The 24,675-nt window shown below is 42.0% G+C and overlaps 1 long non-coding RNA gene across 2 annotated transcripts in view; it reads left to right on the top strand.

The window, feature by feature from the left end:
- LOC103279870 (uncharacterized) overlaps positions 1 to 22,718 on the top strand; it is a 35,987-nt gene extending 13,269 nt beyond the window's left edge. The window contains exons 2-5 of one of the 2 annotated variants that reach the window (XR_507039.3): positions 7,894 to 8,053; positions 8,958 to 9,204; positions 12,067 to 12,667; positions 16,961 to 22,718. This is a non-coding gene — a long non-coding RNA (uncharacterized LOC103279870). Of the gene's footprint in view, positions 1 to 7,893; positions 8,054 to 8,957; positions 9,228 to 12,066; positions 12,668 to 16,960 lie in introns of both variants that reach the window. The other variant, XR_010006637.1, reaches the window with a different exon arrangement.
- The last annotated feature ends 1,957 nt before the right edge of the window (positions 22,719 to 24,675 follow it).

The following is a 24,675-nucleotide window of genomic DNA, read 5'->3' as shown; positions in this document are numbered from 1 at the left end:
TAACCATACACAGAGGCCAGAATCTATCTAATATCTTTATTGAAGGAATATATAAAGTTAATAAAAACAAGTGTAGAAAATAGTTCAGAATTAGACCTTTCAGGAAAGGTCAGAATTAGTCCAAAAAAGCAATGTCCAATAAGAAATATTAAGGTCCAAAGTTGTAATCCAATAACCGAAACACTCACTTTGCCAGGCAAAGTGAGGGGAGATGACAAGGTCCTTTAGTCCATGAAACTTGAGCGAGGCTAGGAAATAACTTGATACTTGAAACAAGGCTTGAACGTGGAACAAGGTAACTAAGAACAAGAACAAGGTCCGTGGAATAACTTGATAAATCCGTGGAACAAGGCAAGGATTGATCCTGGGAAACAAGGCAAAGTCCGTAGATAAACAAGGCTGGGAAGCAAGGCGAAGGCTGGATAGCAAGGCAAGGCTTGAGCAGGAGCGAGGCTTGAATCGGAGCGCGCTGTCCAGACACAACTCGCTCCGAAGGCTGACGAATTGACTCCGCGAAGTTACTACGCGGGTAAAACACCTAAATAGAGTCTAGCTTTCCCGCCGAAGCAGTACTCTGGGAATCAGAACCGAAAGCTAACTCTGAGACCAGATGTGAGACTCCCCAAAGATTCTCACGAGAAGCAGTCTTAATTGGCCACATTCTTAGCTGCAATCCTCGCACTCCTGCGCGAAGCTGAATCCAAACTTCTCTGTTGTTTACAAAACTCCCGGCGCAAGAATACGGGAGAAGTAGGCTCTGGGCTTGTTTGACATACTTCTGGGAGACAACTTTCTTGCAGGTGCAAGGTTCCCAGATCTGCCTGGGAAAGATCTGGCTGAGAGGAATCCAGTTCAGACTGGGAAGGTAAAAAACCCAAGTTTTCATCTTCATCAGGAATTACAATGTCCTGAGCAGGACTACAAGGCCCATGGGTCATCACACTATCCCCCTCCTCAAGGCCCCTCCCAAACTGGGGCCCTCTCCCCGAGGCGCGAGGTCGTGGTTTGGTGGGATAGGTCTGATGAAAGCGACGGGTTAGATCAGGAGCATGGACTGTGGAGGCGTCTTCCCAAGAGCGTTCCTCAGGGCCAAAACCCACCCAGTCAATGAGATATTGTAGGCGGCGGCGGTGAAAGCGAGAATCCAAAATGTCCTCAACCTCGAACTCCTCCTCCCCATTCATCAAAACAGGAGGGGGGGCCGGTTGGTCTGTATCAGGTCGCACACCATCCGCCGGAAGGAGCAGGGAACGGTGAAACACTGGGTGAATGCGCATTGAACGCGGAAGTTGGAGTTTGAAAGTCACGGGGTTTAATTGCGCCACCACTGGATAGGGACCAATGAAACGGGCATCTAACTTCCGGCAAGGGCGGTGGGAGGGCAGAAAGCGAGTGGACAGGAAAACCCGATCTCCTACCTTGATTTCGGGGCCCGGCTGGCGATGTTTGTCAGCGTGGCGTTTATAGTCCTCCTTGGCTTGATCCAGTTGCTGGAGCAAAAGTTGTTGCACCGCTGTGAGTTCCTGCAGCCAATCCTCTGCTGCGGGAACCTCTGAAGTTTCAATGACAGGGGGGAAGAAACGTGGATGGAAGCCGTAGTTTGCAAAGAACGGCGTTTCTTTTGTAGAAGCTTGAACTCCATTGTTGTAGGCAAACTCAGACAGTGGTAACAGAGAAGCCCAATTGTCCTGTTGATAGTTTACATAACAGCGAAGATACTGCTCCAAAGTGGCATTGGTGCGCTCCGATTGCCCATCTGTTTGGGGATGATGAGCTGAAGATAAGCGAGAGTCTATGCCCAATAGTTTTTGTAGTGCCTTCCAAAAACGAGAGGTGAATTGAGATCCACGGTCTGTGACTAAACTCTTGGGCAATCCATGTAGTCTGAAAACATGTTGAAGAAATAGATCCGCAGTTTCCTTGGCCGTGGGGAGGCCTTCGCAGGGAATGAAATGGGCTAACTTGGTGAATAGGTCCACCACCACTAAGATCGTGGTGAATCCACAGGAAGGTGGTAGGTCAGTGATGAAATCCGCGGAAATTATTTCCCATGGGCGAGATGGGGTAGGAAGGGGGTGTAAAAGCCCTGAGGGCTTCTCCCTTCGTATCTTGGAGCGCTGGCATACTGGGCAGGTGTTGACATATTTTTCCACATCCTTGCGGATCTTGGGCCACCAAAAATCCCTTAGGATCAAATGCATAGTTTTAAATAGTCCGAAGTGTCCTGCTGGTTTGCAGTCATGACACAGACGAAGCGCTTTTTCCCTGCCCGGTCCGGGTGGGATATAAACATGATTTCTATAGCAGAGCAGCCCATCTTTAAGCGAAAAGGGGAAATGCAGACCTTGGCGAAGTTGGTCCTGCGCCCAGGCATCTGCTTGCTGACTAGCCCTGATTTCTTGAGCACAGATGGGTCCTGGAGTAGGGGAAGTTGAACCAATGGGAATGGATTTGGTGTTCCCCACCGTGAGCGTGGCAAAGTTCTCAGGTTGTAGCAGTTGGGATTCAAAGGTCTCCTTGCGTCCTGCAGCGTATTCCGGTTTACGTGACAGGGCGTCTGCTTGCTTGGTTTGGGCTGGGGTCACATAATGGATCTGGAAGTTGAAACGTTCAAAGAATAAAGCCCAACGTTGCTGCCTCTGATTTAGTTTGCGGGCAGTTCTTAGATGTTCTAGATTACGATGATCAGTGTGGACTTCAATGGGAAATTTGGCCCCTTCTAGCCAATGTCTCCAAGTTTCAAAGGCTGCCTTTATGGCCAGTAGTTCTTTTTCCCAAATGGTGTAATTCCTCTCTGGTGTGGTTAGTTGACGAGAATAAAAGGCACAGGGGTGGAGGTGATCTCCCACCGGTTGTAAGAGTACAGCCCCAATTGCCACATCAGAGGCGTCCGCTTGCACCACAAAAGGGGTTCCAGGATTTGGGTGCTGTAGAATTGGCTGGGAGGTGAATAGTTTCTTTAGTTGCTGGAACCCTTTCTCTGCTTGATCAGTCCAGCGGAAAGGCTGCTTTCCACGGATGCAGCTAGTGATGGGGTCGGACCAGCGGGCAAAATCTGGAATGAACTTGCGGTAGTAGTTCGCGAACCCCAAGAAACGCTGCACCTCTTTCTTGTTAGTTGGCGCCCGCCATTCCAATACTGCTGAAACTTTGGCTGGATCCATGGAAAGCCCTAGAGGCGAGATGCGGTAACCAAGGAAATCTACCTCTTGTAGATCAAAAGCGCATTTTTCCAGCTTGGCATAAAGTCCATGATCCCGCAATCGTTGTAACACCATTTTGACGTGGTTCTCATGTTCTGATTGTGATCTGGAAAACACCAAAAAATCGTCCAGGTAGATTATCAAGAACCTGTCTAGATAGTCCTGAAAAATGTCATTGACAAAATGCTGGAACGTTGCGGGGGCTCCGCATAAACCGAAATTCATAACTCGGGACTCAAATAATCCGAATTTGGTCTGGAAGGCGGTCTTCCACTCGTCCCCTTCCCTGATGCGAACTAAGTTGTAAGCCCCCCGAAGATCCAGCTTGGTGTAAACCTTGGCTCCTCGAAGCCGATCCAGTAGATCCGAGATTAAGGGCAGGGGATAGCTGTTCCGCTTGGTGATATTGTTCAATGCTCTGTAGTCCACCACCAAGCGTAGTTCCCCTGACTTCTTCTTCACAAACATCACTGGGGAGGCGGCTGGGGATTGAGAGGGTCTGATGAATCCCTTGCGAAGGTTTGTCTCTAGGAATTCCCTGAGAGCTTCTTGCTCTGGTTCAGTCAGGGAGTAGAGATGCCCTCGCGGGATCGGGGCCCCCTCCACCAAGTCAATGGCACAGTCATAAGGTCTATGTGGGGGTAATTTTTTGGCTTCTTTCTCATTGAATACATCCCAATACTCGGAGTACTTCTTTGGCAAGGTGATGATGGGCTCGGTGTCTGTGGCATGGCATACCTTGGCTACGAGGCAATGGTTTTGGCAATACGGTGAAGCAAACTGCAGTTCTCTGTTGGACCAGGAGATGTTAGGGTCGTGGAGAGTCAGCCATGGAATTCCCAAAATCACAGGGAAATGGGGGACCTCGGTAACAAAGAAGGAAATCTCTTCCATATGTTCCCTTATCCACATCCTGGTGGGTTCCGACCACTGACTTACGGGGCCCGTCTTGAGGGGACGGCCGTCTATGGCTTGCACCACACGGGCATTCTTGAAATCATGATATTGTAATCCCAGAGAGTCGGCATACTCTCTATCGATGAAATTGTTGGTAGCTCCAGAGTCTATCATGGCGTGGATCATGACGGGTCCCCTTTTTGCTGACCATAATGTGACCACGAGAAGGAACAGGACCCCGGTTGGCGGCTCTTGGATGGATTTTTTGACCGGGTTGGCGAGCCTCTCTACACCCGGTCGTTGGCTTCCCCCGCCGGCTGTGTGCCAGTCGGCTCAGACGCCTTCGTCTCCGTGGAGGACGCCGCCGCAAGACGGGCGGCCGGCTTCCCTTTGGCTGGGCACTCTCTGGCGAAGTGGCCCCCGTTCCCGCAGTACCAGCAGAGGTTTAAGCGTTGACGACGGGCCTTCTCGGCGGCATCTAGTCTGGGACGCACATTGCCCAACTGCATCGGCACCTCCTCGCCTCCTCTGGGGTATGGGGTTGGCGGTGGGGGTCTCCACACCGGACGTGGCTGAACGCTGGCGGGAGCGGGGGGTTTTGCCCCGGCTCTACTGCCCTGGCCTCGAACCCACTGTTTCCTGTTGGCAATCATGACTTCAGCCCGTAAACATTGATCAATGAGTGCCTCGAGGGTCTGGGGAGGATCCACCTTGGAGATTTCTTCCAGCATTTCAATGTTGAGACCCTCCCGGAATTGTCCCCTGAGGGCTACATCGTTCCAGCCGGTGTTGTGGGCCAGCACTCGGAACTCGGCTATATACTGAGACATAGGTCTGTCTCCTTGGAAAAGGCGACGGAGTTTGTGACCGGCTGCCTCCAAATTGTCCTCGATTCCCCAAGTCTCCTTGAGGTGGTCCAAGAAGTGTTGCGCTGATCTTAGGTGTGGAGAGGCTTGGTCGAACAGTGCCGTCGCCCAGCTGGCCGCTGGCCCGTCTAGAAGACTGTAAACCCATGCCACTTTGATGTCTTCTTGGGGAAACTCGGCAGCACGGGCCTCCAGATAAGCTTGACATTGGCGACGGAAGACATGAACCTTAGAAGCTTCTCCAGTAAACTTGGTTGGCAACGCCATGGCCGGAAGACGAACTCCGCGTTCCTTCAAACCCCTTATTTCTCCATCCTGTGCATTGAGCTTATCACGGATTCGGTCCACCTCTTCCTTGTCGATGGTGTAGGTAATCGGCTGGCCGCTCGGCCCAGGTACGACTCCGGTAGACATTCTGGCCGAGGTTAATTGGTGCTTAGGGGGGCGGAGTCAAACTGTCACGACCCAGGCTGCAGAGCACCAATAACCATACACAGAGGCCAGAATCTATCTAATATCTTTATTGAAGGAATATATAAAGTTAATAAAAACAAGTGTAGAAAATAGTTCAGAATTAGACCTTTCAGGAAAGGTCAGAATTAGTCCAAAAAAGCAATGTCCAATAAGAAATATTAAGGTCCAAAGTTGTAATCCAATAACCGAAACACTCACTTTGCCAGGCAAAGTGAGGGGAGATGACAAGGTCCTTTAGTCCATGAAACTTGAGCGAGGCTAGGAAATAACTTGATACTTGAAACAAGGCTTGAACGTGGAACAAGGTAACTAAGAACAAGAACAAGGTCCGTGGAATAACTTGATAAATCCGTGGAACAAGGCAAGGATTGATCCTGGGAAACAAGGCAAAGTCCGTAGATAAACAAGGCTGGGAAGCAAGGCGAAGGCTGGATAGCAAGGCAAGGCTTGAGCAGGAGCGAGGCTTGAATCGGAGCGCGCTGTCCAGACACAACTCGCTCCGAAGGCTGACGAATTGACTCCGCGAAGTTACTACGCGGGTAAAACACCTAAATAGAGTCTAGCTTTCCCGCCGAAGCAGTACTCTGGGAATCAGAACCGAAAGCTAACTCTGAGACCAGATGTGAGACTCCCCAAAGATTCTCACGAGAAGCAGTCTTAATTGGCCACATTCTTAGCTGCAATCCTCGCACTCCTGCGCGAAGCTGAATCCAAACTTCTCTGTTGTTTACAAAACTCCCGGCGCAAGAATACGGGAGAAGTAGGCTCTGGGCTTGTTTGACATACTTCTGGGAGACAACTTTCTTGCAGGTGCAAGGTTCCCAGATCTGCCTGGGAAAGATCTGGCTGAGAGGAATCCAGTTCAGACTGGGAAGGTAAAAAACCCAAGTTTTCATCTTCATCAGGAATTACAATGTCCTGAGCAGGACTACAAGGCCCATGGGTCATCACAATCAAGTACCACCTCCCAGCAGCAAAGAACTGGTGGGATCACAAACCAGCAAAGGTCGTGGAAAATGAACACGCAAAGATACTGTGGGACTTCCGAATCCAGACTGACAAAGTTCTGGAACACAACACACCAGATATCACAGTTGTGGAAAAGAACAAGGTTTGGATAATTGATGTCGCCATCCCAGGTGACAGTCGCATTGATGAAAAACAACAGGAAAAACTCAGCCGCTATCAGGACCTCAAGATTGAACTTCAAAGACTCTGGCAGAAACCAGTGCAGGTGGTCCCGGTGGTGATGGGCACATTGGGTGTCGTGCCAAAAGATCTCAGCCGGCATTTGGAAACAATAGACATTGACAAAATTACGATCTGCCAACTGCAAAAGGCCACCCTGCTGGGATCTGCACGCATCATCCGAAAATACATCACACAGTCCTAGACACTTGGGAAGTGTTCGACTTGTGGTTTTGTGAAACGAAATCCAGCATGTCTATCTTGTTTGCTGTGTCATACAACATCGTTGTGTCAATAATAATAATAATAATAATAATAATAATAATAATAATACTCTATAAAAGTGTTTAAAACATAACAATACTGATAAAACACAACACAACAACTCCTGAAAATGACTATTTTGCAGCAACTAGTTAATAGACTAAATAATAAAAAAATATTTTTGTATGCCACCTCCATCTCCCCTACGGGGACTCGGAGCAGCTCACATGGGGGCAAGCCCAATATAATCATATAAAGCCTGCCTAAATAGAAATACATTTGCCCATCACCAAAAGAAGAGCAGAGTTAGGGTCAGTCGACTCTTGTATGAGATGGCTGAATGATTCGGGAATCCATTTGCCTTTTTCCAAGACTCTCAATGAAGAAAAATGTATTCCACATCTAAAACATATACAGCTTTAAAATGTTTCAGTATAGAAAAATTGTCTCAAACATATAAACATTTGTAGAAAAGTGAATGATTACAAATGCATAAAGAATAATATGCAAGTTCTTTAGTCAGTGGGACTAACTAAAATGAATACCAACAGACATCATATTTTTTGTAAAAAGGGCAACGTTATACATATTTTTTTCTATGCAGGAGAAAAGAATAGGCTTCACACTCTCCTTGTAAAAAAGGAATGGAATATGAAATGTTGGTCGATAACTCAAAAACTCATCAGGATAATTAGTGTAGTGACTTCTATTCACTTTAGAGAAAATATCTAAATGTGGGTTTCAGTCCCTGTCTTCAATCTGTATGTTAGCTTGTTTTGTTTTTGTTTTTTTGCTTAGATGTCAAGTTTAAGAACTACTCTGATAATAATTTGTCAGCAACATTGAATAGGTTTAGATGTTTCCCATATTGAAATGATGTTATAGAACTTTCAAAAATGTAATGTAGCTCATATAAAATGAATACATTGTAAATCTTTGATATGAGCCAAAATTATGTTTTAAAACATGCAATTTGGATGCACTAATGATATATCTTTCAGAACTCCATGAGTCATTTTAAAATTTGAGCAAACCCCGGTGCCCACGCTGGTCGGAATACCCTGGTGCCCGTGCCGGTCGGGTTACCCCGGTGCCCGCGCCGGTCGGGCTACCCCAGTGCCCGCGCTGTGCCTGCCTTTGGGGGCCTTCAGAGATTGTGAGGTAAGTGGTATTTATATATCTGTAGAAGGTCCAGGGTAGGGAGGTGTTAGCTGTCCCTGATTGTTTACTGTCTGGATTTCTCCTGTTTTCAGAGTGTTATTTTCTATTTATTGTCCTGATTTTAGAGGGTTTTTTTTAATACTGGGGGCTATCTGGATTATCTAAGTCCACATTGCTGTCCACATCCCTGTTCAATGTTTGGTGCTAAATTCGCAAATATAGTAATTCCTACATAACATTACCATGTATTGAACTGTTTTTTCTGTTGATTTGTTGTAAAACATGATGTTTTGGTGCTTAGGCCCTTTTGGCCTAAGAAATTTTTACATGGCCTCAAGTTATAAGTATATAAAATACATATAAAAATCAAATATTTACTGATTACAAATCAGCATTTGAAAGGCTTGCTGAAGTGGCAGATTTTCCTTTTTTCATGTACAGCTGAAGCATCTTCTGCTGAGTGCACTGTAAACACTGCACAACAGATTTGTGTAGTCTAGACAAAAGGCATCTCTTAGAATCCACAAACAAATGTATTAATATTGTTAAGAATCTATACACATATTTTCCCCTTCTGAAGACTTTAGTGATCACTATTGCACAGGACCTAAAAAGAAAAGGGAAAAAGCAAAGGTAGAAATCCAATTCAGGAATCAATACAATTTAAAACGTCTTTATGAATTCAAATATAGCAGCTACAACACATATACATACACATGCACACACAAACATTGGTATAATATTTCAACCTATGTGAGTAACATTTTTAATAGTAGCACTGAAAAATAGTACAAAAAAGGGATAGTTAAGAACACCAGAATCATCTACATCCTGGTCCCTGTCTCAAGAACATTTCCTTTGCACTACTAATAATCAGTTAACAAGTGGTGTCAATTTCTGACAGGTACAATGTTAAAACTAAGAGAGTCACCACCATCTCCAGAACTGCAGAGTGGAACCAACCCCTGAGGTCTGGGCAGCTCACATCCTGCCAGCAAGTCTAATTGGACAGCAGGAGATCCTTGAGATGGAAGATTAATGAGCTTCATTGGCAGAATATACCTGATTCCCCCAGAGGCTGAAGAGTTATAAACTGACATCAGGGGAAAGTGTAAAGGGGAGCAACGAACATGAAAACTTCAACTTCTAATGTACTTGCTTCTTGTATAATGTGGTTAGTTACTGTTCAGAGCTTCACTTTTTATTTTATTTATTTTATTGCCTGTTTATGTGTGTCACAGAAATGATAATTTTGACATTTTTTATGTTTTTCTGCATCCAACTGCAAGAAAACTGTAAAATCTTTTCCTTCTCTCCTATACACAGAGAGAGACACGATTAGCATTTGGGAAACTGCAATGTACAATGGTTAATTAATTATATCAGTAAATGTCTCTTCTTTTAAGATTGAGCAGAATCTATACTGTAGAAGTAATACAAGTACATACTACTTCAACTGCTATGGATCAATGCTATGGAAACCTGGAATTTGTAGATTGGTGAGCCATCAGCATTATTTGGCACAGACAACTAAAGATCTTATAAAACTATAACTCCTATGGTATAGCATTGAGCCACAGCAATGAAAGTGGTGTCAAACTACAATAATGCTAGCATGTAGATGTACCCTCTCTTTCTGAAAAGAGACATCATAGGTTCATAAAACCCACTTCTATTCAAAGTGTCATATGTCCAATTTATGATCAACTGTGAGGGGGAAGTCTTTTCTTGTTAGTAGATTCCCCTGTATGTAAGGATTCTTAGGAAGACTCTAGTAGGGGTGTGCAATTTGTTAAACTCTGTTCCATTCAGTGTCAGGATTTTGGGTCCCCCCTTCATACATTCTTTTTGGGAGTCTCCCAAATTTTGGAAGACAAAATTCCATTTTTCGATCCGGCAGCTGAATGATCCATTTTCACTCTGGGAAGATCAGGCCCATTGGTGGCAATGGGGGAAATTTTGAGGCTCCCCTTTCCATCATTTTTAGGGCATCAATCTTAGAAAACCACTTTCTCTGGGATCGTTTCTCCTCATATCCTTCAATAAGACCTGGGTTAAGCCATCAGATTTAGGAACCCACCTTTTCTGGGATCACTTCTCCTCATATTAATAACAACAACAACAACAACAACAACAACAACTTTATTTGTAGACCACCCTATCTCCCCAAAGGGACTTAGGGTAGTTTCCAACATGTATGTGGCAAACATTCAATGCCAAAAAGGGAAAAACACTCAAAACATAATTACATCAGGACAAACCATATAAAAGCAACCTAACTCTAAAACCTTTGAAAGAATGCCTAGTTGTGGAAACAAGGCGTGGTGATAAAACTTCAGTGGAGATACCTTTTCTCCATGATAACTCTTTCAAAAATGAATTTCCCTTCCTAGAGGAAGATTTCTCTCACTTCCTGTTGTCCCACCCTTGTTTTTAACAATGAGTTGTTTGTAAGTCAGATATTTGTTACTCAAGGACTGCCTTTAGTACTAAATCTCTCAAGCAAAATAATCAAATTAGCAAGTTGGAAGCTGAACAGCAACCAGCCCCATTCCCACATCTAAAAAAGAAGAAATAAGTTTTTTCTCCTTTGTAAAATACATCAAAATAGTTTTACTTACAAATACTTGTAAATAATCAAACACATGGTGTGTTGTGGTGTGGCGTGGCATGGTAGAGAGACAGAGAAGTAGATATACTGGCTGAAGGTTAGACTGATGCCAGAAGATACTAGATGAAGTGAAAAAATTATTCTGCCCTACCTTTTCCCTTAGATGGGACCCAGAAAAGTCAACACAATGCACACTAACAATTAGTGAGCATAGGCATGCAGACATTGTTAACAGGACCATGATTTTGCAAATTTAAGATATCCATCACCTATTGTGAAAGATTGGGAGAAATATGCCTTTTTTCTTATTTTTCATTTCTTTTCACTGATATCTATCAGCAGGCCCGTAGTCAGGATTTTTATTTGGGGGGGGGGGGGTGAGTCTGGGTGAGAGAGGATCTACCCTAGCAAACCTTTTGTATCGTTATGCCAATACCCCCATGCATATGGGATATATTGAGCATGGTGCTCAGATCATGATATGAATAAACATAACAGTCTAAATAATAAATGTAAGGCCTTTTCATGGACCACTCAGAGAATTTCGGGGGGGGGGGGCTGAAGCCCCTCAAGCCCCGCCCCCCCTCGCTACATGCCTGTCTATCAGGCAAGGAAGGAACATGCACAAATAAACTAACATGGTATGGAATAGGAAACGTCCTAAGTAAGAAATAGTAGCATATTTGGTAAGATTACAAGGATCTCTGGGCTTGAGGAATTTCTTGTGTATGGCATACAAAGACACTCTAGATCACTGTGTAACTGCACACTGACAGGGTTGACCAATCATTAAATTAAAACATGGAAGCTGGCAAAACTCCTAGGTACAGCCACAGCTAAATTCTGTTTGCTCAGAAAGACAGAGGACCTCATCACATTTGGTTATACTCTGTTTATATCAGTGTGCATCATTTTCTTTTTTTGGACTGGATGAATACTGTATTCAGATAGGATGCATACTGACCATATCATACCTGATTCTCACATTTAGAAAATGCTGTGTTTTGACTTTTCACACTATGGAAGGTTGGCCCCTCTCAATCCATTTGAATCCATTTTGACGGAATGGCACAAGCATCATGTGGTAGGACTCATTTGGAATCATGTTCAAAGGGTCTCAGAAACAGAGTAAAATACAATGTGATAAGGTCCTGAAAATTTTCATCTGCAGAAAATGCCACTATGGTTAAATGATTTAGTGATGGACATTGCATACCTGGTGGGACTGTGAACATGAACAGATGGCCAACAGTGACCTTGTTCCAAAAGCAGATACTGAATAAATGAAAAGAGTCAGAACTCATTCACAACTGTTTTTTCTTATATTCTGTCAAATTCCCAATAATCTTCATTTTTTTCCCGTTGGGTTATTAATAATTGTGGCTTTTCTCTGGATTCCTAGGACATGCCTCCAAAGAAGATTGATAAGCATCCTTTATTTACAAGGAGGAAGAAAAGGGAAGGCAATTAACAAAGATTTTCAAGGAAAGCCATGCCCAGTTCCTGGCATTTAAAAAGTCTGAGAATATTAGTTTGAAATACAGATAAAGGAAGAATTCCTCCGAGAATTTATCATCTCTGAAACGTGAAACATGCTCCCACTTCCAGTTTCATTCCTGTGTCAGTGGTGGCAGCAGAGGCGGTTCAACCGTGAGGCGAACCAGGCACTTACCTGTGGCGCCATTCTGTAGGGGGCACAGTTAAGGTGCTCCCGGGTGCGTGCACACCCCCGCCTCCTCTCGGCTTCGGTCTGGGCCTGCTCAGCAGGCCGAAACCAAGAGGAGTCGGGGGTGCGCACGCATGCACATATGCGCGCGCACCTGGGCACGCACCCCCTGCCTCCTCTCGGCTTTGGTCTGGGCCCGCTCACCTTCAGGGCCTGCACCCGGCCTTTGGGGCCTTGCCCAGGGCCAGGCCCACCTCCGGGACCAGGCCTGCCTCTGGGGCCAGGCCCACACCTATGGCAGATATCCTCAGAGGTTGTGTGGTCTGTTGGAAGCTAGGTAAGTGCGATTTATATATCTGTAGAAAGTCCAGGGTGGGAGAAAGAGCTATTATCTGTGTGAGGCTAGTGTGAATGTTGCAATTGGCCGGCTTGATTAGCACTTGATTGCAGATTCAAAGCCTGGCTGCTTCCTCCCTGGGGGCATCCTTGTTTGGGAGGTGTTAGCTGGAATTGTCCAACTGAGCATACAGGCAGGGTTTCGGGGTGATTCTCCTTTGGCTCTGGGAGTTGTAGTTCACCCTTATATAGTTAGCACTAAACCCAGCCGACTTTGGATCTGGACCAAACTTGGCACACAGCCCTATCATGCCGAACTGTGCATACAGGCAGGGTTTTGGGGTGATTGATCTTTGGCTCTGGAAGTTGTAGTTCACCCTTATACAGACAGCACTGAACCCAGCCGACTTTGGATCTGGACCAAACTTGGCACACAGCCCTATCATGCCGAACTGTGCATACATTAGCTGGCCCTGATTGTTTCCTGTCTGGAATTCCCCTGTTTTCAGAGTGTATAACTAAGGCAGTTTGAAGCTACTTTAACAGCCTACACTTGAAAATTACCTCGGGCCGGCCCTGGGTGGCAGCCACACAAAAAATAAGAGAATTTCAGTTTTCCTTTCTTCTTCATCATCATCTCTCTCTTTCTCTGTTCTGTTTAAATGTAACTCCAGGGGTTTATTAGAGATACTATTTCCTTGGGGCCAACACAATTCCAGTAACTCCAGAGAGAACCAGCTCTCCCATGGGCCACTGGCCTCTTGATTGCAACATGTGATCCTGGCCATGAAAGCCTTCGACAACACATGTTACTGTTTCATGTAAAACAATGAAAATATTTTGCTTGCCATTTCTGTTCTTACCATTGTTACCCTCTGTAAAGAAAGTTTTTGTGAGATAGGTCAGGTTTGAAGGGATGGGTAACACAGATCACATGAAGATGGGCAGCTTTTATAAGTTGCCATTGGGTCAGAACTGATACCTGGAGTTTTTCATTGAAGAGGGGACATTCAGGTCAGTGCAGTATAAATGTCAGATTGAGACAACATCCATTGATAGTAGTTGCTATTGTACTCAATATCCCTTTCCCACAATATGAATAATGGAATCAGACCATACAAATTAATGTCTATCCAATAATATAAAGTAGTTGGAGCAAGTGCCTCTTTTTTACTTCTATCTTTCAATATATAATACTAAATATACTAATGGTGCAACTACTAAGCCTGCTACAAATATAATACTTGGATCCACAAATACATTCTTAGTAACTGATTTATGCCTCATGGTCTGATATTTAAATTGCTTTCTTAGGTAAGATTTGTGGAAGAGCTGGTTGTATTTTAAGCATGAGTTAGAATCTTTGTGTTATTCATGAAAAAAATGGAGTGCCTGAATTTTTATGTGCTTGCTGAAGTGTGGGCAACTTAGCTGTACATATTATCCTTTTTCCTCCCAGCATTCTCTTGGGGATTCGTTTTTGCAGAGTAGTTTGAGTAATGATACCATTCCTCAGATGAAATTATTGCTGTGTTTGATTTGTGCTGCATTTTGATTTTTATATATGAATACTTTCAGATAGCAGAGCCCGGAAATCTCATACTTTGCCCATGCAGTTTGGGGCATTCTTAGAGTGTTATCCCACTAAATTAACTTTTCCAAGATCTATCATAGTATGAAATCTTCTAGTTAAATATATAAGTTGTAAAGAAATGGTGGACTTTGAGTGAAAGAGCTAGGACCATTACATGGATAGGATAAGTAAGAATCATGGTCCAGTTTCTTTGCTTCTGAGGCAAACCAAATTCAAGCAATCATATGCAACACACAGTTTAAACCTATGGTTTAACTTTCAGACTACCAGTAAGCAGAAGTCTAAGAGGGAATCCCTTTCATGGCACAATATAATTACAGGCCTGGTTAGAGTTGTGACCAAATTTCAATTCCAGGAATTGTTAAATGGTCTGCAAGATTAAAAAAAAAGGAAACAAATAATATTGGCTGGCATAAACAGAGCGATAGGACCATGCTTCCTAGCAGTGCTCTTCACAGGTGAATGCAATAGGGTAGTACCTCCATTAGCTTAAATGAAGTATTATTATTATTATTATTTTGGGGGGGGGGGGAGGAAGAGAGAGAGAGAGAGAGAGAGAGAGAGAGAGAGATCAGAAAAAGAAAGAAAAAATATATTAATGTTGTTCATTCTGATGGTTACTGGAGATATCCTTTCAAATTGCTAAGTATTGCCATATTACCTACATATGGTTGTAGATAACATGGCTGTTGATAGAGTCTTATGTCCCAATCTGCAGGAGCCAGCAGCACACATATAATAATAATAATAATAATAATAATAATAATAATAATAATAATAATAATAATAATAATAATAATATTTTTTTATTTCTTACCCCTCTCTTCTTAAGGCTCGAGGTGGGTTACAGAACAATTAAAACACATACGTATTCAAAAACACCACAAATACACATATTAAAACATATCTCTATAAATATATATATTAAAATACACAAAACAGACAAAAGACACACATTTAAAATTCATGTTTAAAGACTGGCTTGGGGGTTGCATAACTAGTTAGTTTTAAGTAACGATATACACATGCAAGGCTGCCATAAATGTGCAGCATCTGCCATATAATGCAGTTTCAAACTGCACTGTGTGGTAAGTATAAACTCATAAAATGAGTTTAATTGCATTGAACCAAATTATATGAGTCTGACCATATAATGCAGTTTCAAACTATATTACAACTGTGTAGAAAAAATTATCCATAGAGATATATTCTTCACTAATGAATAAACCACTGCTTTGAATTGTGGTACTGAAGTATTGAGGTTTTTTTTTTTTTTGACTGTAGACACTTATCTATCATTGAAAAACAGCAGTAGCTATCATGTCTGAACAGAGTTCAGGAAATGTGGAAGCATTTAAGTTAGCTTTTTAAAAGCCCGTTTCATGGATGGTAACTTTTTGATGACTTAAAACAGACAATGGTTGCTTTGTAGAAAGCCCAGGGAAGCCGTGAATTGTGCCAATGATGTCTCCATAAAGCGTTTCCAGAATTGCTCAATGATTTATTTATTTAACATATTTATATACAGTCCTTCCAGGGTAGTATATTGATTTGTAAATTGATCCCATCACGGTTTACAACACTATAAAAGGACAAACATTGAGTTAAAATACAGTACAAACACATGCACGCATGCACTCAGCAATGATAGATGGTTTGAGCTGATTTAGTTGAGCAGAACAGTGCAAAGGATGCCTCACTCTTTAAGCATACCATTATTTTCCTTGTAGATGTGTATTATAGTACTTCCCTTACCAGCACTATTGCACCAGATGTGCTGATCCTGGGCAGACAGGGCAAAGTCATAAAGCTGTACTCATTCTCCTAGATGCTGCGAACACCGAATCAAATGTGTTTGAATGGCTCATGTTGACAGCAAGCTGTCAAAAACCTCCCTTGTGCCTACAGATCAGGGTGCTAGAACAGGCACATATGAAATGTGTGAGAGCTCAATATTCTTCTTCCAAGACAAATGAATGCTATCAGAACTTGCACTCTTTCCTTATGTGGCAAAGAGAAAGCAAACACATTTGCAGGAATTTGTTAGCAAGGTCACACACCAAAACAAGCTATTCTGTTCTCATTCAGAAAGGCTCACATTTTAAGTCCAAAGCAGTGCAGGTGAATAAGTAAAATGTCATTAGCCTAAGCCTACTTTTATACCAATAATGGTAAAAGCAAATGCCATCTCTTTGTCTTAGCGAGACGCATGCTGAAAATGCTAGTAGCAAGCAACAGGAGAGCATAATGTTAGCAAAACGCCATGGGGGTTTCTAGCATTTTCCCATCTTTACAATTAGTTCTGCTAGGGGAGAAATGCTAGAGGACAATTTGACTTTGTGGTCTGTTTACCTGAAGCACCAGAACAAGAGGCTGAATTTACAGGGAAGCTAAACAAACATTGCTTGTTTTTGGAATGGTAAGGATACAAATCTAAGAAATGTAATGCTTCGGCACATCCAAGCTGGGAAGGAGAATGCAAGAGAATACAATTGGACCCATGTTTCATTAACTAGGATATGTGAGGACTGCAGCCTTTATAATGCCACATTCCTCACCAACTTATTTCAAGATATCATAATGTGAACATGGAATGTTCATGTTACTGGGATATTTCTACTGTATCATTTTTTTTACTTTTGGAACAAATAGCAGTGCAATACACTGAGTGTTCATTTCTTGACTTGGTTCTGTTTTCAGATAAGATTGTCATATGATAAGGCCAAGATACATCCGAATCCAATTAATGTCAACAATATTTACAATCTTTGAACAATGGACAATGGACCATCCATCATTGTCATCATCATCATCATCATCATCATCGTCGTCATCACAACAACGGCCATTTTCCCTTTCTGACCACACTCTTCTTATTGTGATGCTTGCCAAAAGATATGAATATTTTTGGAATATTAAATTGACCTATGACTAAATGAATGAATGAACTCCCCTGCAACTTAATAAGGTACCAGAAATCTAAAAGGAAGAAAAGTAAAAGGGAGCATAACAGTGGTCTGAAAGCACATAATTAATACTACTAGGATAATGATGCCCCGTGTCTTTGTACAACTATGGTCAGGGCCAGAGAAGAAAACTGATAGCCTGTTTTCTGATGCACCTTACCATATCAACACAAATGGTAAAAGAGCAGTATTTTAACAAATCATTAATCAGTTATTAGCTATCACTAGGAATCAGTTGAATCATTGCATTTCCAAATGTGGTGTCAATCATCTAGATGAAATTCATGCTGAAAATTGCTTTTCTTTGTCTCCCAGCACCTGTCTTCAGAGGTACTCGTATATTGCTTTCATCCACTGAAGTTCTGTTGGTATTATCTGCTGAAACAACTAACATTCATTGGCATTTATTTTTGTTTTGGTAAAAATATTTCTGGCATATTTTTGTGGGCCTAATCAGTGCTCAAGAAAGCCATTTTCAGTCAGAGACTCACTCACATTTCACTGAGGTTAAAAATGTCAGTGAGCTGTAGGCAAACGAATCTGGTCTTCATCTATAGACCTGCGTATTTTCCAAGTAGTCATCTGTAACCTTTAGAATGAGAGTATGTTTAAAGTACTAAACATGTCACAAGCATGTTCTTAAGACTGTTGAAGAACAAAATGTTTCTCCATTTCTAAGCGGAAGAGCCGGCCTTATCCGTAGATGCCTCTAAGGCCATGTGGCCAGCATGACTGCATGGAGTGCTGTTACCTTCCCGCTGGAGTGATACCTATTGATCTACTCACATTTGCATGTTTTTGAACTGCTAGGTTGACAAAAGCTGGGCTAACAGTGGGACCTCACCCCGCTCCCCAGATTCAAATTGCCAACCTTTCGGTCAGCAAGTTCAGCAGCTCAGCGGTTTAACCTGCTGTGCCACTGGATATTTATTTATTAGATAACCAATAAGTAGTAAACATTACATTAAATTACAAAAGCATTTTAAACACACAATATAAGGAAGTGAGCTAGGAAAGACAAAATGGTTACATGGACTTGAAGATGATCAGTAAAGCATCCCTAGTAGGTTGTCACTTATATTACCACCCAATCAACCTGACATCAATACCAGGAAATTTTTTAGAGCAGATGATTAAACAGATGATCTGTAAATGCTTAGAAAAGAATGCTATAATTACTTGTTTCTCAAAAACAAGTCATGCCAGACTAATCTCTCTCCCTTTCCCTCTCCCTCTCCCTCTCTCTCTCACACACACACTTTTAATTAGAGTTACATTCCTGGTAGATGAAAGTAATGCTATGAATGTAGTGTATCTTGATTTTAGTAAAGCAATGATCAAGATCACTACAATGATATTTTTGCAAACAATCTTGAAAAATGTGATTTTAACAATGTTACCTTTAGGTGGACTTGTAATTGGTCACAAAGCCAAATCCAAATAATTCTCAATAATGGCTCCTGGAGAGGGATGACTAGTGGGCCTGTTTCCTTCAACACCTTTATAAATAACTTGGATAAGGAATAGAAGCTATGCTTATCAAATTGGCAGATGACACCAAATTAAGAAAAACAGCTATACTTCAGAGGACAGGATAAGAATCCCAAATGACCAGATCATAGAGTCAGGTCTAAAATAACAATATTAATTTCTGGGTTGTGTATGGCTATGTTCCGAAAGCAGTCGCTCCTGATGTTTCACCCACATCTATGGCAGGCATCCTCAGAGGTTGTGAGGTATATTGGAAAATAAGCAAGGGAGGATTATATATCTGTGGAAGGTCCAAGATGGGAGAAAGAACCTGTCTGCTGATTAGCATTTAATGGAATTGCAGTTTCAAGGCCTGGCTGATTCCTGCCTGGGGGAATCCTCTGTTGGGAGGTGTTGGCTGGCTCTGATTGTTTCATGTCTGGAATTCCCCTGTTTTCAAAGTGTTGTTCCTTATTTGTTGTCCTGATTTTAGGATTTTCCAATACTGGTATCCAGATTCTGTTCATCTTCATAGTCTCCTCCTCTCTGCTGAAACTATTCACACACCTGTGGATTTCAATAACCTCTCTGTGCAGACTGACATGGCAACCTCCAGAGTAGTCCAACACCTCTGTGCTCTCAAATAATATACTGTGTCCAGGTTGGTTCATCAAGTACTCTACTATGGCTGACTTCTCTGGTTGAGTTAGTTTGCAATACCTTTCATGTTCCACAGCTGCATAATATACAGTAGACTCCTCCAGAGGTGAGAGGATCCCTCTTGTCCTTTACTGAATGTAGCATTTGTTGGATTTTCTTACTGGGTCTGTAGATAGTTTGTAGATTGTGTTTCTTCATCAGCTTTCCTATGCAGCGGTACCCTTGATGTATGGTAAGTGGTTCCTTGATGTATGGTAAGAACACGTTTCCTCTGAGTGGATCTTTGTCTTTACTCTCATGGCTTGTTCTTGGCCTTACAGCTCTTCTGATGTCTGTGGTGGAGTATCCAATGGCCTATAAAACCCAGTTTAGGTGGTTCAGTTCATCTTGGAGGAGGTGGGGTTCACAGATTCTTTTTGCATCATCTGACGGGGCTTTAACTGTGCTTCTTTTTTACTTGGGTGATGGGTGGAGCTTTTATATAGGTATTTATCCATGTGTGTAGGTTTTCTGTAAACTGTGTGGCCAAATTGTTGATTGGGTTCGTGGATGACTAGGACATCTAGAAATTTTCCTTCATTTTCTTTTTCCATGGTGAATTGGATGTTTGGGTGGATGCTGTTGAGGTAGTCCCACCATGGACCTTCCACAGATATATAAACCTCTCTTGCTTAGTTTCCAATATAACTCACAACCTCTGAGGATAAATGCCATAGATGTGGGCGAAACATCAGGAGAGACTGTTTCTGGAGCATGGCCATACAGCTCAGAAAACTCACAGCAACCCAGTGATTCTGGCCATGAAAGCCTTTGACCACACAATATTAATTTCCACAAGAAGAAAAAAGGATGAGTGACACCAGACTTGCCAGGAGTATTTATGAAAGGGATCTAGGAGTCTTATTAAACCATACATTGAACATGAGTCGGCAGTACTCTATGGAAGCTTTAAAAGCTGATGTGGTTCTAGGCTGCATCAATAGAAGCATAGTGTCCAGATCATAATATATAATAGAACTCCTCTATTCCATTTTGGTCAGACCTCACATAGTATTTTTGTCAAGTTCTGATGACAATCTGGAACATATTAGGATTGGGCCCGGATAATTTTTAATAAAAATGATTTGTAAAATTCAGTGGTTTGTTTTGTACATCCTCAAAAACAGGACAGGGGGTTTGGAACTGGAGAGCTGGCCAAAACAAATCAAGAAAGGAGTTAGCTCTGCAATATACCTGAGATAAAGGTCTGCCACGGGGACTCCTGGAGAACATGGGATTAACCGCAGCATCAATTTCTTCTGGAAAACTTCCCTAGACTCCTCCTCCAGAAATCTGGGGATTTTTTAAATATAACAAAGATCATGGCCCAACAAATCACAGCATACACTCTCTATGCTCATCAAATGGAACTAAACTTCTAAAGGACAAAAAAGCCATTGCACTATGCTGGAAAGAACAATACCATAACCTCCTTAATCGCAGCTTCAACATGACTGAAGAGGTTCTTTCACAAATCCCACAACAAACCAGGGATGACTTAGCTGCACTGCCTAGTTTGAAGGAATTCAGCAAAACCACAAATCAATTAAAAATAACAAAGCCAGAGAAAATATTTAAAGAAGGTGAACATGAGCGGAAACAACTCCATTAGCTCAATGAAAAAGTGTGGGTTACCAAGAAGATCCCGGCAGACTTCAAGGATACCACTATCATCACCCTTTTCAAAAAGGGGGAAAGTACAGATTGTGGAAATTATCAAGGTATCTCACTTTTAATCTCCGCTGGGAAAATCCTTGCAAAGAATCCTTGCAAACCACCTTCTACCTATCTCAGAAGACATCCTCTCTGAATTCCAGAATGACTTCCACCCCTCCAAAGGAACAGAGGATATGATCTTCACTGCATGTAAATTCCAATCATGGATGGCAATGGCTTCCAAAGTGACCCATTTAAGGTGGAATCAGGTGTTAAACAGGGATGTGTTATTGCTCCAGCTTTATTTTTCATCTTCATACCTATAATTTTGCACCTTGTTGATCATAAACTTCCAACTGATGTGGCAATAACCTATTGGACAGATGGCAAACTATTTAACCTCAGCAGGCTAAAAGCCAAAACAAGGTCACAACAATGCCTGTTATAGAAGTCTAATATGCTGATGATAACGTAATCTGTGCTCATTCAGGAGAAGACCTACAAGCCACTTTAAACACTTTTGCAGAAGCATACAAAAAGCCTGGCCCCTCACTTAACATCAATAAAACCAAAGTGCTCTGCCAATAGGCACAAGCCAATCCCTCTGCAATGCCAGAAAAAAAAACAGCTTAATGGTGCAACATTAGAATATGTTGACCATTTCCTCTACCTTAGTAGCCACCTCTCGACAAAAGTCAGCATTGATACCAAAATACAGTACCATCTGAGCTTTGCAAATGCATCATTTTTTAAATGAAGCAGAGAGTGTTTGAGGATTGGGACATTCATAGGGATACCAAGACACTTATAAAACTATTGTCCTCCCAACTTTGTGTTATGTGTCTGCAAAATGTGGCCCATCTACAAATGTCACCTTCAACTTCTGGAAAGATTCCATCAGCACTGCCTCTGAAAAATACTTCAGATCTCTTGGGAAGACAGGCAGACAAATGTCAGCATTATGGAAGAAGCAAAGACCACCAGCATTGAAGCGGTGATCCTCTGCCATCAATTTCACTGAACTGGCCACATTGTTTGAATACCTGATCACTGTCTCCGTAAACAGTTGCTCTACTCTCAACTCAAAAATTGAAAATGGAATGCTACTGAACAGCCAAAGAGATTTAAAGTTGGGCTTAAAGCTAACCTTCAAAAAGCCTTCAACAACTCAACCTTAAAAATTGTTGTATAGGCACCAAGGACTGGGGAGCTCTGGTCCTAGATTGTTCTAACTGGTGGTCAGCTGTTGCCAACAGTGCTGTGCAATTCGAAGAGACACAAATGGAAGGCAAAAGGGACAAATGTATCAAGCGGAAGGCATGTCAAACCAAGCCTTGTCAGGACCGCCTTCCACTTAAAAGTCGATTTCCTCACTGAGAAAGAACATGCGGATCCAGAATACATCTCTACAGTCTCCTACTGAACCATCACCAAGACTCTAAACTTGGAGTAATCTACTATGATGATGATAACTGCAGAAACCAGGGTTCAAATCCTCCATTCAGCCATGGAAACTGTGTGGAATCCTTGGGCAAGTCACAGTCAGTGGAAGGCAAAGGCAAACTCCTTCTGAATAATGCTTGCCAGTAAAATCCGAAGACGTGTTTGCCTTAAGTCCGAAAAGATTTGACAAACAACAACAACAACAACAACAACAACAACAACAACAGGACTATGAAAGCAAACAAAATCGATGTAGAAATACTCATTGTTAGATCTTAAAGAAGGGAGGGTAAAGAATTCATTCCTAGCTCTTTCCCCTCTTTCCTTTGGTTGACTAATCAGAGTTTAGAGAGCAGCTATTTAAAATTTATTTACTAATCAATAAAAAGTAATGAACTTTTTGTTCCTACCAGACAGTAGTATAATTAAGGCCACACACAAATACAATACAAATGTGTCTGAAAACCCTTTGGAGCACAAAGAAGTTCCATACATTTTAATCCAGATCAGTAGCAAAAATAAATAATTAAAAGCAGTAACAGCAGGAGAAGAAGAAAAGGAAGAAATGTAAATTGTGTTTCAGAATTGCATTTTCACTTGGAAAGCACAGAGAAAGCACTCTTGGCGAGCATGCCATGGAGACAAAAATATCTTTCATTGTAGCGAAAAGCTCTCTTGGGTTTTGACTTGTACTGCTTCCAGAAGCTTAACCAAAGGCAGATCAATTACAGGCTACAACACTGGAGTTAAGGATACTTTTGCTAACAACAAGAGGAGAAAAAATAGCAGAGGATGGATTCATAAATAAAATGCATTCTATTCAAATATTTGTCCCATAACAACACAGTCTGTGGCACTTTGAAACCACAGTATTCTTGCATTCAAAAGCTATCGTGGTCATTTGTCTCATACACACTCCATGGCTGCCTTGCAGTAGTGACAAATTCTCATTAAACATTACAAGAAAAAGCTGTTTCCAGTGTTATTTCAGCTTCATTAGGAGAAAACAGGGCACATTTAATTTCCTGCAATACTACAATTAGAAGAAGGCTCAATGACTATGTGTAATGGTTAGCTCCTAATGGAGCCACTGGAGTTTCAGTTATCCTGAATTAGGGATGGACAAAGGCTGAGGTAAGTTCGTTTATTATTTCATAACAATTGTGCTTTCTTTTATATTCAGAAAAAATGAGATTAAAACATTGGATGTGGGAAAAACAATTGATCTATTTTTTTGTGAATTTGTGATACCTCTCAGTTGCAACAGCCCATGCAATCATATGGAACTTGAGGGTCACCACAAGCATAAACATTTCATTTACTTTTGTAATGAAAGCAAAACACAAACAAGGAAAGGCTCTGGAGTAGGTAGGCTTTGAGAAGGTGTGCAAAGCTTTGCTTCTTTCTGTCTCATATGAAACAATTACAATGTTGATGAAATTGTATGAAATAATTAAAATCACACTAAATAAGAATATAAATTAATCAAATTAATTTTCATTTTCATTTGGGATTTCTTTGAATAACCTTGGTTGTCAAAATGTTTTTGCATAGAAAAGTACTGGGTTGTTTATAAACCCAATGCTATGCCTAGTTTTTTGCAAGAAGCTGTCCTTTATTTTAGCAATGTTTTCATGAAAACTCAGAATGTGGAATGGGCAAGATGGTCTTTTTGTTTTCACTGAACAATGGAAAGTCTTGTGTTTCAAGCTGAATCTATACTTACTGGTAAACTTCAATTTAAAGGGTTCCAGAGCTGTTTCAATGTAGTCCCAGGAAAACTTTGGCCATTCACATGGCCATCTAATCTAGGGCATATTGAGGCCACTGCCACTGCCTTGTCACCAGCAAGCAACTCTTTTTGAGAAGTTTGCTGGCAATGTCACATTTCTGGTTATATGGCTAAGCACCCAACATGACCATACAAGAAATGTAATGTCAACAGCAAGTCTCAGAGAGAGAGCTGCTTGCTGGCAGTGAGATGGAAGCAGCCTCGATGTGCCCTTGGACTGCCTGCCTGTGTAAATAGCCAAAGCCTCTGATCCAGCTGGCCACAATTCTGATACAGCAATATTATTCCAGAGTTTCCAGGAAGCTCCAGATTAAATCCCATGTCAACAAGATTTTGTGACTGACTTTGGATGGTTCTACACAGACACCATAATCCAGTTTGGAAGTGAT

This window comes from Anolis carolinensis, chromosome 5, assembly GCF_035594765.1.
Source record: "Anolis carolinensis isolate JA03-04 chromosome 5, rAnoCar3.1.pri, whole genome shotgun sequence".
NCBI classification, from domain to species: domain Eukaryota; kingdom Metazoa; phylum Chordata; class Lepidosauria; order Squamata; family Dactyloidae; genus Anolis; species Anolis carolinensis.
This window is presented reverse-complemented; position numbering and strand designations above follow the sequence as displayed.